This window comes from Spermophilus citellus, assembly GCF_964194105.1.
Source record: "Spermophilus citellus genome assembly, chromosome: X".
NCBI classification, from domain to species: domain Eukaryota; kingdom Metazoa; phylum Chordata; class Mammalia; order Rodentia; family Sciuridae; genus Spermophilus; species Spermophilus citellus.
In genome coordinates, this window is record NC_138190.1 from 95,004,179 (window position 1) to 95,016,240 (window position 12,062).

A 12,062-nucleotide genomic window follows, 5' to 3' on the forward strand; every position below is an offset into this window, starting at 1 on the left:
TAACAAAATGCACTTAAACATAATCAAAGAGTACATAGAATTTATCCTTTTGCTCCAAGTTCTGTGTGCATTTTCCCTACTTGTACTTATAATGTATATGAGGGGAAAAGTTAACTATCAATAGTGTAGAAGACAATAAAATATTGGGCTGAGGATAATTCATTGAAGTTTAAATCAAAATTGGCTAAAATATGAAAACCATGTGTTCTAATAACCAGGGAAATACCAATTAAAAGAAACACACAAAAAATGGAAAGCTGTGGTAACACCCATTACTAATGAAGATGTGGGTAAAACATACTTTCAAGTTTTGCTAATGGGATTATGAACTGTTAAAATCAATTTGGCCCTTTATAGAAAAAATACTTTAGAAATCTACCTTTGATATAAAAGCATCAGTATGTGAGGGTATACGTGGCATTGTAATGCTAAATCAAGCAAAATCACTAGAAACAAAGAGAAATGATAGAAGAAACATTACTAATTGTTTTCAGATTATGCTGATACTTTGATGAAGATGCCAACATTTTTTTTATTTTGAAAATACTAAATAGCATTAATACTTTCCCCAGGTTTATAGTTTAGTTTAAATTTACATACAATAATGTTCACATACTTTTGGGTACAGTTCCACATATTTATATAAATGTATAGTTGTATAACAACTTCCACAATAAAGATACAGAACAGTTCTGGGCCTCAAAGTGTGCTCATGTTGTTCCTTTGTAGTTCCATCCTTCTTTCTAGTCTTTTCTGACCTCTAATCATTTCTTCATTTCTATATTTTTGCCTCTTTATGGACATCATATAAATGCATGTGAAAAATCAATTGAAGGCAGAAAGTGGAAATAGGCTGACAAATCAGGTAACTATTGCAAAAGTTCAACAGAGAGGTCATGGTGATTTGGAGTATGGTAATAATGGCAAAAGTATGTTAGAAGTATTCAGATATACTTTAAAGATTAAGACATCTGAATTTGCAAATAGATTGGATATGGGTTGGTGAGGAAGAGATAGATCCAAAGTTTTTGGCCTGAGCAATTAATGAATGGTGTTCTCAGTACTGAAATGGGGAAAACTGAGGAAGGAACATTTTGGAGAGGATGTGTGAATTCGTTCAGTTTTGGATGATCAATTTTACAGAAAATGTGTTATTTCTCAGATTCTTTTAATGAACTCATTTCACTTTCATGTTTGGCAGTCTTGGTGCATTATATTTTTGACTTTCCACTTCTGGATTCAAATGAAATGCATTTTCCCAGAATCCAGGGGTTTCTCAGAAAGCAGGACTTGCAGTGCTGACACCCTGATCATCTTAGGCAAACAAGAATGTTTACTTAACCTATTCTTGAATAACCACCAGGAAACCAGATGATGCAATCCAGAAGATTGGGAAAATTAGCTTCTTATGAAATAAACATTGACTAATGTGAAGTGAGAGATGTGGGATATTACAGGTTGGATTTTCCAGATGGTAATAATCAAATGTGTTTTTTTTTTTTTGGCATGACATATATTCGTTAAAGATTAACATGCAAGCAAGGAAGGAGGCAGAATTAGGATTAGACAAATGGAGAATTTATGAGGAAGGCACAACAAACCTTTGACTGACCCGCTGTGTTTTGAACATACAATATCCATTACAGTTGTCTTGAAGCAGGCCAAAATGAGCTGGCTTTTATATCAATTTTCCACTGTGAACTGCCGTTGGCTGTGAGCTTTGTGCTTTTGGATTCTTAAGTCTGACTTCTGATAACACTACCAGAAGCCAAGTCATCAAATCATTTCTTGAGCAGAGTCAGAACTACTCAGGAGTAGGTGTGTGATTATTTCCACCAAAGAAGGTACAAAGCATATAAATCCTCTAATCTTTATGCTGTCTGTGGACTGTTCTCTGAAATGATTTATTCTTGCAAGCTTTCTTGAGTTGTCTGTGTGTTGAGTGACTGTGCTTATTAAGGATTCTGTCCTGCATTTCCTTGCCCTTTTACTCCTTGTCCTTACTACCCTGGATTTTTCTTCCCCAAAATATGACACCTTAATTTTTATCTCAGGCCCTGTTATCTTAAGGACCCTGATGTGATCTGTTAAATACTACATGCTTTTTACATATGCAACTTCAGGTAACTACAAGGTCAGGACTGCAGTTTCACATTTGGGTGTCATAGATGGTACTTAAATCCATAGTAGTGAATGAAATGACCTAGGAAAAATTAAAGATAAAGTGATCAATGCTGAGTGCATGAAGTATCAATAAATAGAAGTTATTCATAATCCAAATATCATTTTATTATAAATGATACATATTCACATCTGCCAAAAATTTTAAAAATGAAATACTTCCTGGTACCAATACATACTTCAGGTAATACGCACTCATTTTACAATTTATAATCTATATCACTGGTTTAGTTTTATGTGGGAGAAAATCAATGACAGAAAAGTGAAACAGAGAAAAGATAACATTTTCTCTAAAGGGTCAGTGTGTCACAGAAAAACTAAATTATCAAATATATTTTACCTATAGTTTAATTGCAGTACTTTACTTTTTATGCTTAAGAATAATTTTTTTTTCTTAACCACTAATGTACTGTCTCCTGTATAGGAGCATATCAGCTGAGGTAGAGAAGACTTCAGATAACAGAGTTAAATTTGTGGTCTTGAGATCCATAACTATAGTTTTACCTCATAGCAAAGGAAAAATGATAAAAGCCAAGGCTTTTCATATATAAGAGCTATTTGGATTATAATCCCTGAAGTAAACTCTTTCTAAATCTAATAGCATACAGCAGATGCAAAATATAATAAATGAAGTGCTGTGTGATATATTCTGGAGAAGGGGGATCCAAATGGACCCATTTTAAAATATAAATACTTCAAAAATCCTGAAGATTATTGATTTTATCTTAATTTATCTAGATTAAAATGTTTAAATCAAACCAAATTTGGGACTTGGGAAAAAATTAGTCACAGCAAAGCAAAGTTACTGCTTTCAGAATTGACATGTAAAATTTAATGTTAGCATATTCCATCACTTTCTATATTTGTTAGTACAAAATCACTTGAAACATAACAATATTTTTGGTTTGGTAAAATATTCTATTTTGAGGAGCTATACCATCTGTAGCCCAAATTTCCATGTGTACTTTGATTTTGCTAACTGTGAAATGGTGATGATAGTCTCCCTCATGTGTCTGTAGGTGGCCAAGTATTTACAGAGTGTCAGATGATCCTCCTTGGGGAAAATGAATTAGGATCACATTCTTTCCTTTGAAACCAAAAGCCATTACAGCAGATACAGAATACTGTCATGAGACCAGAGGGCATAAAATGTGGGATCCCTTGACAGACAATTTGTCATGAGGGAAAAAGGAACTGGAGTACTAGCCTGTGCTTGATACAGGGCGATACAGGGCATCTCTCAGAGACAGCAGACAGGAGTAACTGATTCTAGGTATGCTCTCTAGTTTATATTGGCACCGTGATTCAGTTACTCTGTTTAGAATTATACTTGGTATATCAATTCTGGATTGAGTTTCCTAATATGTTTATGAGGTTTTAAAATTGTCTACCATCATAAGATTGGTCTTTATATTTTTGGATTATAATTGCCAGGTTTTAGTATCAGAATTATGATAAAAAATTAAATTTTTCTATAATATATAAATTGTAAATAGAACAATCTTTTCATTGGTAAAATATCTTCTTTATTAAGCTATTTAAATCAGGAAATATTTAATAGAGTTAGAGGTGACAATAGTTTTTCTACATTATTATTAAACTTTTAGGTTTTCTATGTATCTTGGGGTCTTTTGGTTACTTTTCTAGTTTTATACCTTTTCCTCAAGTTATGATTTTATTTATTCCTTGATTTAATTGATTATTTATTGTTTTTGGATACTGGGGATTAAATCTAGGGCACTGTACCACTGAGCTAATCCTTTTTACCTTTTATTTTGTAACAGTGTCTCCTTAAATTGTAGAGGTTTATTCTAAACTTTTAATCCTCCTGCCTCAGCCTCATGAGATGCTGAGATTACAGGAGCACAGCACTTGATTTCATTGATGAATTTTTTCTCTGTATTTTAAAGAACAAATCAATGTTGTATTTTTTTGTATTTCCTACTTTATTAAACTCTTACTTTCTTTAGGACTACTTGAATTTCTTTATTCTTGTTACATATTCCATTTAGTTAACATACTCAGGCTTTATAGAAGAGTGATTATTTTCTTTTTGTAGTTACACAACCCATTTAAATTACTGTGGAGCAGAGACTAAACTCTGATACAGAATTGTTTTCTGAATTTAGTGCTATCTGGTAAATATTGGGTATGCTGATCAGTTTCACTCTCCAGCAAGTGTAGTTTGCTCCCTTTGCTGAAAAATATTTTCTTTTACAAATAAACCAGTTTATTTTTCCCTATAGACACACATTCAAATTGCTCTAGGTTTGCTATTATTGATTTTGCTTACTTGTATATGTTTCCTGATGTTTGCAAATTTATCCTTTATGTGTATTATAAATTAATGCACAACTATTTTCCAAAGAGTTTGGATCAAATACATTATCACACATCAGGAATGTACAAGAAGAAATTTATCCAGAACATCTCTAAGTCTTCATATTGATCTTTTAATTTTGTTGTTGGCTAGCTGAATCCATGTCAAATGTTCTCTTATTGCAGTTTTCTTTATATTTCCTGAAAATTAATAAGATTGAGGATCTCTTCATCCTGATTATAATATTTTCATTTCTTGAAATGACAATTTATTATATATTTTATAAAGCACAAGAAGGGTGAAGTTTTAATATTACCAACACAAAGAAGAGATCCATCAAATAATATGTTCATAAAAATAAAAATACAACCTCGATACTGGAATGAAGAAAATAGGTTTACCATACTCATCTACCAGCAAAGCATAGGTATTGAAGATATACAAATAATTCCATGGTGTAAGAAGGAAACTGACATCCTCATAGAAAAATCAGCAAAAGTAAAAGAAACTCAGAAATTTTAAAATGAGGCACATTAAGAATTGAAAAATTTATGGCCAGAATTTTGATTTATTTTCTGGATGACCTGTCAATTGATAAATGTATTCAAGTCCCCAATTACTATTATATAGGAACCTGTCTCTTTATTTAGATCTAATGTTTGCTTTATTGGGTGCTCCAGTGTTTGGTGCATATATAATTAACACTTTTATTTCTTCTTGATAAATTGGTTCTTGTATCACTTTATAGTAACTGTCTTTTTCATCTGGTATAAGAATGCTTTTTATGACATTGACTAATTTTAAAAATATCTGTCTTCAATCTCAGAAATTCTTTCTTCTGCTTGATGTAGTCTGTCATGGAAACTCTCAACTATATTTCTATTTCATTGATTATGTTAGTTCATAGCTTTCTGTTTTTTCTTTTTTATGATCTCCATCTCTTCAATGAACTTCTCATTGTGAATATGAATTGCTTTCCCAATTTCATTGAATTATTTGTATCTCATTGAGTTTCTTTCAAATAATTGTCTTGAATTCCTTATCAGATAATTCATCAATTTCTTTTCCTTTTGTTCCTGTTGCTAGAAAATTCCTCTTTGCAGGTGTAAAGCTACCTTGGTTTTTCATGCTTCTTGTGTTCTTCTGTTCATATTTGTGTTTCTGGTGGGTTAGGTGCTTCTACCAATTTTATATGGCAGTTTTATAATAAATGATTTCCACTGGGTTTGTGCCCTAGGATGTTGGTTGGGTAAACTGTGTTTGCTTGTTTCCAGGTGGGTACACTAGTGTAGTGTCTGTGTACCTACAATAGAGTACCCACCTGGAAACAAATTGTAATTAATATTGGCAATGCCTGCAGGTATCTTAGTGGCTTAGGCTATAGGGGTTGTGAAATTGCTCCACCAGCAACAATACAACACTCTTAGGTGAGTTTTACCAGCATCTCTGAGTGCAGAGAGTGTGGCTGTATATGCAGGGCATCCTGTCAGATTTCATAAGTCATTTGGAGGCAGGTCTGCTCTCTAGGGCCCAGAATGGCACAGTACATGGTGGTGCACCTGTCAGTGTCTGAAGGCTGTGTAGGGTCTGTAGTATACTGTTGAGCCTGGCTGGAGTGACTGTCAGTTTACAAGGACTATGAAGATGCTTTAGTATGGCAACAGAGGGCTGACCTACTCAAAGTGGGCTGCTCAGTGATTTCCCAGATTGAGGCTGCTTTGATGTGGCTACTAGGTTGTCTCCTAGGATAAGGGTTCATGGGTTAGGTCCTCCTTTGTTCTTCCTGGGGCCTCTGTGGGCCAAACTGTACAGTACAGACTACTCAGCTGCTTCCCTTGCTGTGAGAAAGAAAACAGGGCCTCCTGTTTGGTTTGCGGGTTGTGCTCAGGATGGCTTTCTGGATGCTTTACAGGATCCCAAATGAGCATGTTCTCAAGATGGCATGGTACAATTTAGGCTGTTTTTTGTCTTTGGGGCAATGCAACACTTTGGATTTTTCAGAAGCACCCCAAAATGTGCTCTGTCTCATGAGGGCTGCAGCTTTTTTTTTTTTTTACAGTATTTTGTAAAAAAAAAAAAAAATACTGTAGATAAGTATGGGATTGTTAAACCTAGCAAGAATCTTCTGCTTACTCTTTCCTTACCCAGCAAAATATGTCTTTGTTCAGGATTGGGCTCAACTGGAGAGATCAGAGAGTAAATGTCATGTGCTTATTTCCTTCCTTATAAGGCCATTATGTGTCTCCATGCTCTGTGATGTCTCTACCACATCCCCACTGCACTGTGGTGCCATGCCTCAGTCATTCCAGTGAAATGACTGTGTTTTATTTTTTTAATTCATCTTGGTCATTGCTTTTGTGAATGGAAGCATGTTAGGCACTTCTGATCATCCGTCTTGCTGATGTCACCGCTTCACAATTTATTTTTTTTATTTATTTTTTCTTTTTTTTTATTGGTTGTTCACAACATTACAAAGCTCTTGACATAACATACTTCATACATTGGACTGAAGTGGGTTATGAACCCCCAATTTTACCCCAAATGCAGATTGCAGAGTCACATCGGTTACATTTCCACAATTTTACATAATGTCCTATTGGTCATTGTTGTATTCTGCTACCTTTCCTATCCCCTACTATCCCCCCTCCCCTCCCCTCCCAACTTCTCTCTCTACCCCATCTACTGTAATTCATTTCTCTCCTTGTTTATTTTCCCATTCCCTCACAACCTCTTGTATGTAATTTTGTATAGCAATGAGGGTTTCCCTTCATTTCCATGCAATTTCCCTTTTCTCACCCTTTCCCTCCCATCTCATGTCTCTGTTTAATGTTAATCTTTTCTTCCTACTCTTCCTCCCTGCTCTGTTCATAGTTGCTCTCATTATATCAAAGAAGACATTTGGTATTTGTTTTTTAGGGATTGGCTAGATTCACTAAGCATAATCTGCTCTAATGCCATCCATTTCCCTGCAAATTCTATGATTTTGTCATTTTTTATTGCTGCATAGTACTCCATTGTGTATAGATGCCACATTTTTTTTATCCATTCATCTACTGAGGGGCATCTGGGTTGGTTCCACAGTCTAGCAATTGTGAATTGTGCTGCTATGAACATCGATGTGGCAGTATCCCTGTAGCATGCTCTTTTAAGGTCTTCAAGGAATAGTCCAAGAAGGGCAAAAAATAAAATTTTATTTTAAAAAAATAAAATTTTATTTTAAAAAATAAAATTTTTTAGTTGTAGATGGACACAATACCTTTATTTATTTATTTATTTGTTTATTTATTTATTTATTTATTTTTATGTGGTGCTGAGGATCAAACCCAGTGCCTCACACATGCTAGGCAAGTTCTCTACCACTGAGCTACAACCCCAATCCCATCCTTTCAAATTTTTGAAAAAAAGTGTGTCACTTTCTAAACTCTTATATTCTATGTATTGGTAATTTTTTTCTTAATTACTAAGCTGCACAATATGTCCTGTTAGCTGATATTGCAAGTTTGCTATTTCTCTGAAGTGTCTTAGCTAATTTTTGAATTTAATTTTCCATAAAATTTTACAACTAGTGTGTAACCTACATAAAAATGCTATTGAAACTTTGATGGAAATGCACTAAATCTATAGAATAATTCGACAGGAATTTATTACTATCATGATATTGTGCTCTATTCTGAATACTGGTATTTTTCACTTTATTTTGGTATTTTTTAAAATATCACTAGAGTTTTATTTTCCATACAGAGATCTTGAATATCTTTGATTATATTTACATGTATTGATTTGGAATTTTCAATTCTACTGTGTTTTTTTAAAAAAATGCTTTCTATTTGTAGTTTATGAAAATGCATTTGACTTTTGAATAGATTTTTAGCTGCTTAAAAAACTCTTCTATTTAATTTTTTCTGCAAGTTTCTTTGTAGACAAGAAAATAATTTTATCCACAAATATTGGCAGTTTATTTTTTTAATCTTTATGGCATTATTATTTTTACTATGTTATTTGAACCTTAATTATAACAGAATAAAGTTGTTGATAGTGAAATTTTTTTTTATTTTATCTGAGCTAAAGTTTATTGATTTCTGGGCTGGAGTTGTGGCTCAATGACAGAGCACTTGCCTAGTATGCATAAGGCACTGAGTTCGGTCCCCTGCACCACATAAAAATAAGCAAATAAAATAAAGGTATTGAAGATATTGTGTCCATCTACAACTAAAAGATTTTAAAAGTTTATTGATGTTTCTATTTTGATAGGCAATGATTTATTATAATTTACTTATAATTATTTTTAAAAATCTATTAAGATTTCTAATTTGAAGAACAAATGAAAAATTTAAAGTAATATTTCTACTTTGAACTTGAATTATCTTGAAATTTGGGAAATTAATTTTATTGTCTGTTTAAGTTTTTCTTGTTAACTACTATATTATTTCTGTTAGAAATAAAAAAAAAATATATATTGTCTGTTTAGTGTCTGTTCTTTCAAGCTTTTTGAAACCTGCTGGGAAGACAGACCCCAGTGATTCATGCACTGTGTAAGCAATTCACTGATGAGTGTGGATAATACCCGTCACTTGCTTCAAAGCAACAAACTATGAAAAAAGGTAATGGATTGTTTCTTCCTTGATTCATTTACATTTATAGGGTAGCGAAAGAAATTTTGAAGAAATAAAAATCCCTCATCATTTGGACTTCATGTTGATAATAAGATACCTTATTCTCGGTAGATCTCACCTAATAAATTAAGACTATTAAAAGAAGATCTAGAGGTCAGAGACTTGAATTTCTATCCTTCTTGTCTTTGAAGAAGGAAGCTACCATGATTTCTACAACCAGAAGAAAGTGAATTCTGACAATTTTCAGAAGTAACTTGAAGGTGGATCCTTTCCTAGTTAGATGACAATGTAGCTAACATCTTGAATTTATATGACGTATAGAAAAGTAACCATTTTGTGATCAAGTATATATTCCAGTTTTGAAGGATATTTTTGTGTGTTTGAGAAGAATATAGAGTTTCTAGTTGTTGATTGAATTTTATCTCTCTCTCTATATATAAATGATATCATATTTATAATTTTATACCCTCATTCTCTGTCCAGTTCAAAAGAGCCTTTTGTATCTCCAGATTTTTTTCAAACCCACCCCCATACATTAAATTCCAGTATATTCATTTTTAAAATTCCTCAAAGGTTGAAATTGATGGAGAGTGGGGTTTAGATAATAGATATCAAGAATCCTGTGCTAAATTAGTATCTCAGCAGAACTCGTTTCCATTCAACTGCTAGAATAATGTTTATAATTTCTGATCTCATCATATCAACTCTAGTTTAACGTGTCAATGGACTCCCAGGATTCTTAAAATCAAGACCAAAGTCTTCACAGCCTGGCTTGGTCTGGACCTTACTGAAATGTATACCTTTATGTCACACTATTTTCCCTCCCTCTTTGAACTACTGAAATTTATCAAATAGACTCTGAATTCTTCAAAGGAGCCACAATCTCTCCTGAGACAGGGCTTTTGCATGTGCTGTTTCTCTTATTTTCTATGTTTTTTTTTTTTAATTTGCTCTTTATTTCACCTAGTTCAATATTTTCAAGTTTTAGCTTGAGAATTCCCAGAGAATCCTTCTGTTACTTCTTGGGTGAGGTCAAATGCTCCCATTCTCAGAGTAAACTATTACTCCTTTTTATAGCACTTGTCAAGCTTACAATTTTGCATTTGGTTGATTGACAAATGTCCATATACTCCTCTAATTTAAAAGGTGTATGAGGTTAGATATATTGTTTATTTTTTGCACATCATTTTTGTTCTATTGCCTGGCACATTGTTCATTATAGAGAACTTGCTTAATTAATATTTCTTAAAATCAGGCAAATTGTTATATTGTCAAATATCAAGGTTTTGGAATTTTAGTTCAAACACTTACTGTGATATAAAAATACTCAACATCTCTGTATCTTAGTTTTTGCATTTGCAAAATTGGGATAATAATCATATCTGCTTTATAGAGCTATTTGTAGAATTAAATGAATTATTAAATGTAAAGCAAAGGAAATGAAACTTAGATCATAAAATATTTTATTATAGTTCACTATTAACAAATTAAATGAAATATTCTTTTAAATTGACAGTCTTATAACCTTATAATCATATATATGTCCATACATACATATAATTTAATACACATTATAATTTAATATGCATATATATTGCTTTGTTACTTCTCATATAGAATAGATTTAGCAAATAATGAACTTCATTTTTCCAGGAGTGCAGTAAGTCACTATTAATTCAACTGTCCCTTTGTCTCTAGCAGATTTGCCTGTTTGATGATGGTATTCATAGTACTGATTACTATGTCTCACCTTAGAAAACTACTCATAAGTTTATAAGTATGGTTATCATCATATGTTGTTCTCACAACAACCTGGTAAAGGTTTGATTTTCTCAGAACCATACTAAAATGATATACTTTCAATATTCCTTTTAACTGACTAAATGGGAAGGTTCTGCCTAGTGCCATGTTGACCACCATGAAAAAGAACTTATTAAGTATCACTGCAGAAAACATGCATGCCAACAAAAGATATTTTACTGGACAGGTAATAAGATATTTATTAATTTGCCACAAGGCTTTATATTTATCTATCCTTTATAGTATGTTAATTTACATGGATTAAAACCTGAACTCCACAGTTGAAGGTGGCCTCTAAAGTTCATATACAGCTGTGTGGAAAATACTTTGCCCATGGTTTGTTATAATTATAGTCAGCTAATATATTAATTTGACAAGTCCAAAAATTTTATGAGACATTTAGTTAAAATTAGAGAAATTTATACCTCACTTCTCAAAGTGCATTTTTTATTTGCTAAAGATTTTTTGGACTTAATTTCCCATATTTTTTGTTATCTGTTTTCATCCATTCTTTTTAGTATCCCATTCTTACTTAAGGTTATTCCCTGAGAAATAGACAACTGTTTTTAACATCTAAGTTCAATTATCATTGCACATTTTATATACTCAAGATATATATATTTCTTTCAAAATTTGAACCAATCTGCTCCAGTTAGTAATTAGTTGCAATTTTTTTTTGCTAATTTTTTTTCACTATTCTCTGTGATTTCTCCCTGGTGTAGATCAAAAATGAAGAAGGTTAAAACACTATTATCCTCATTAATTTTCTCAAGTCATGAACATGGGTAGGAAGTTGTTTGTTTTTTCAAAATATCATCTGAATGTTTCATAATTATGATGTCCCAGAAAATCAAATGAAGTACAGATGGGATAACAGCAGAAACCTGTTCGTCACCCTAAATTATAATGTTTCTAATCCAATGACCTTTAAAACAAACTGGCCACCACCCAGCATGTTTTCTAATAGTTTGCATTCGTCTTGTTATTTTGTTGCTTTTATGAATAGTGAATAGGTAGGGAACAAATATTTTTACAATATGTAAAAACAGTAATTTTTTATATTATGTGGTGTCAAAGAATAACTCATTTTATTACTTTGTAGTATTCACTCTTTCAGGAGATAATTCCACTTTTTAATGCACATCTAC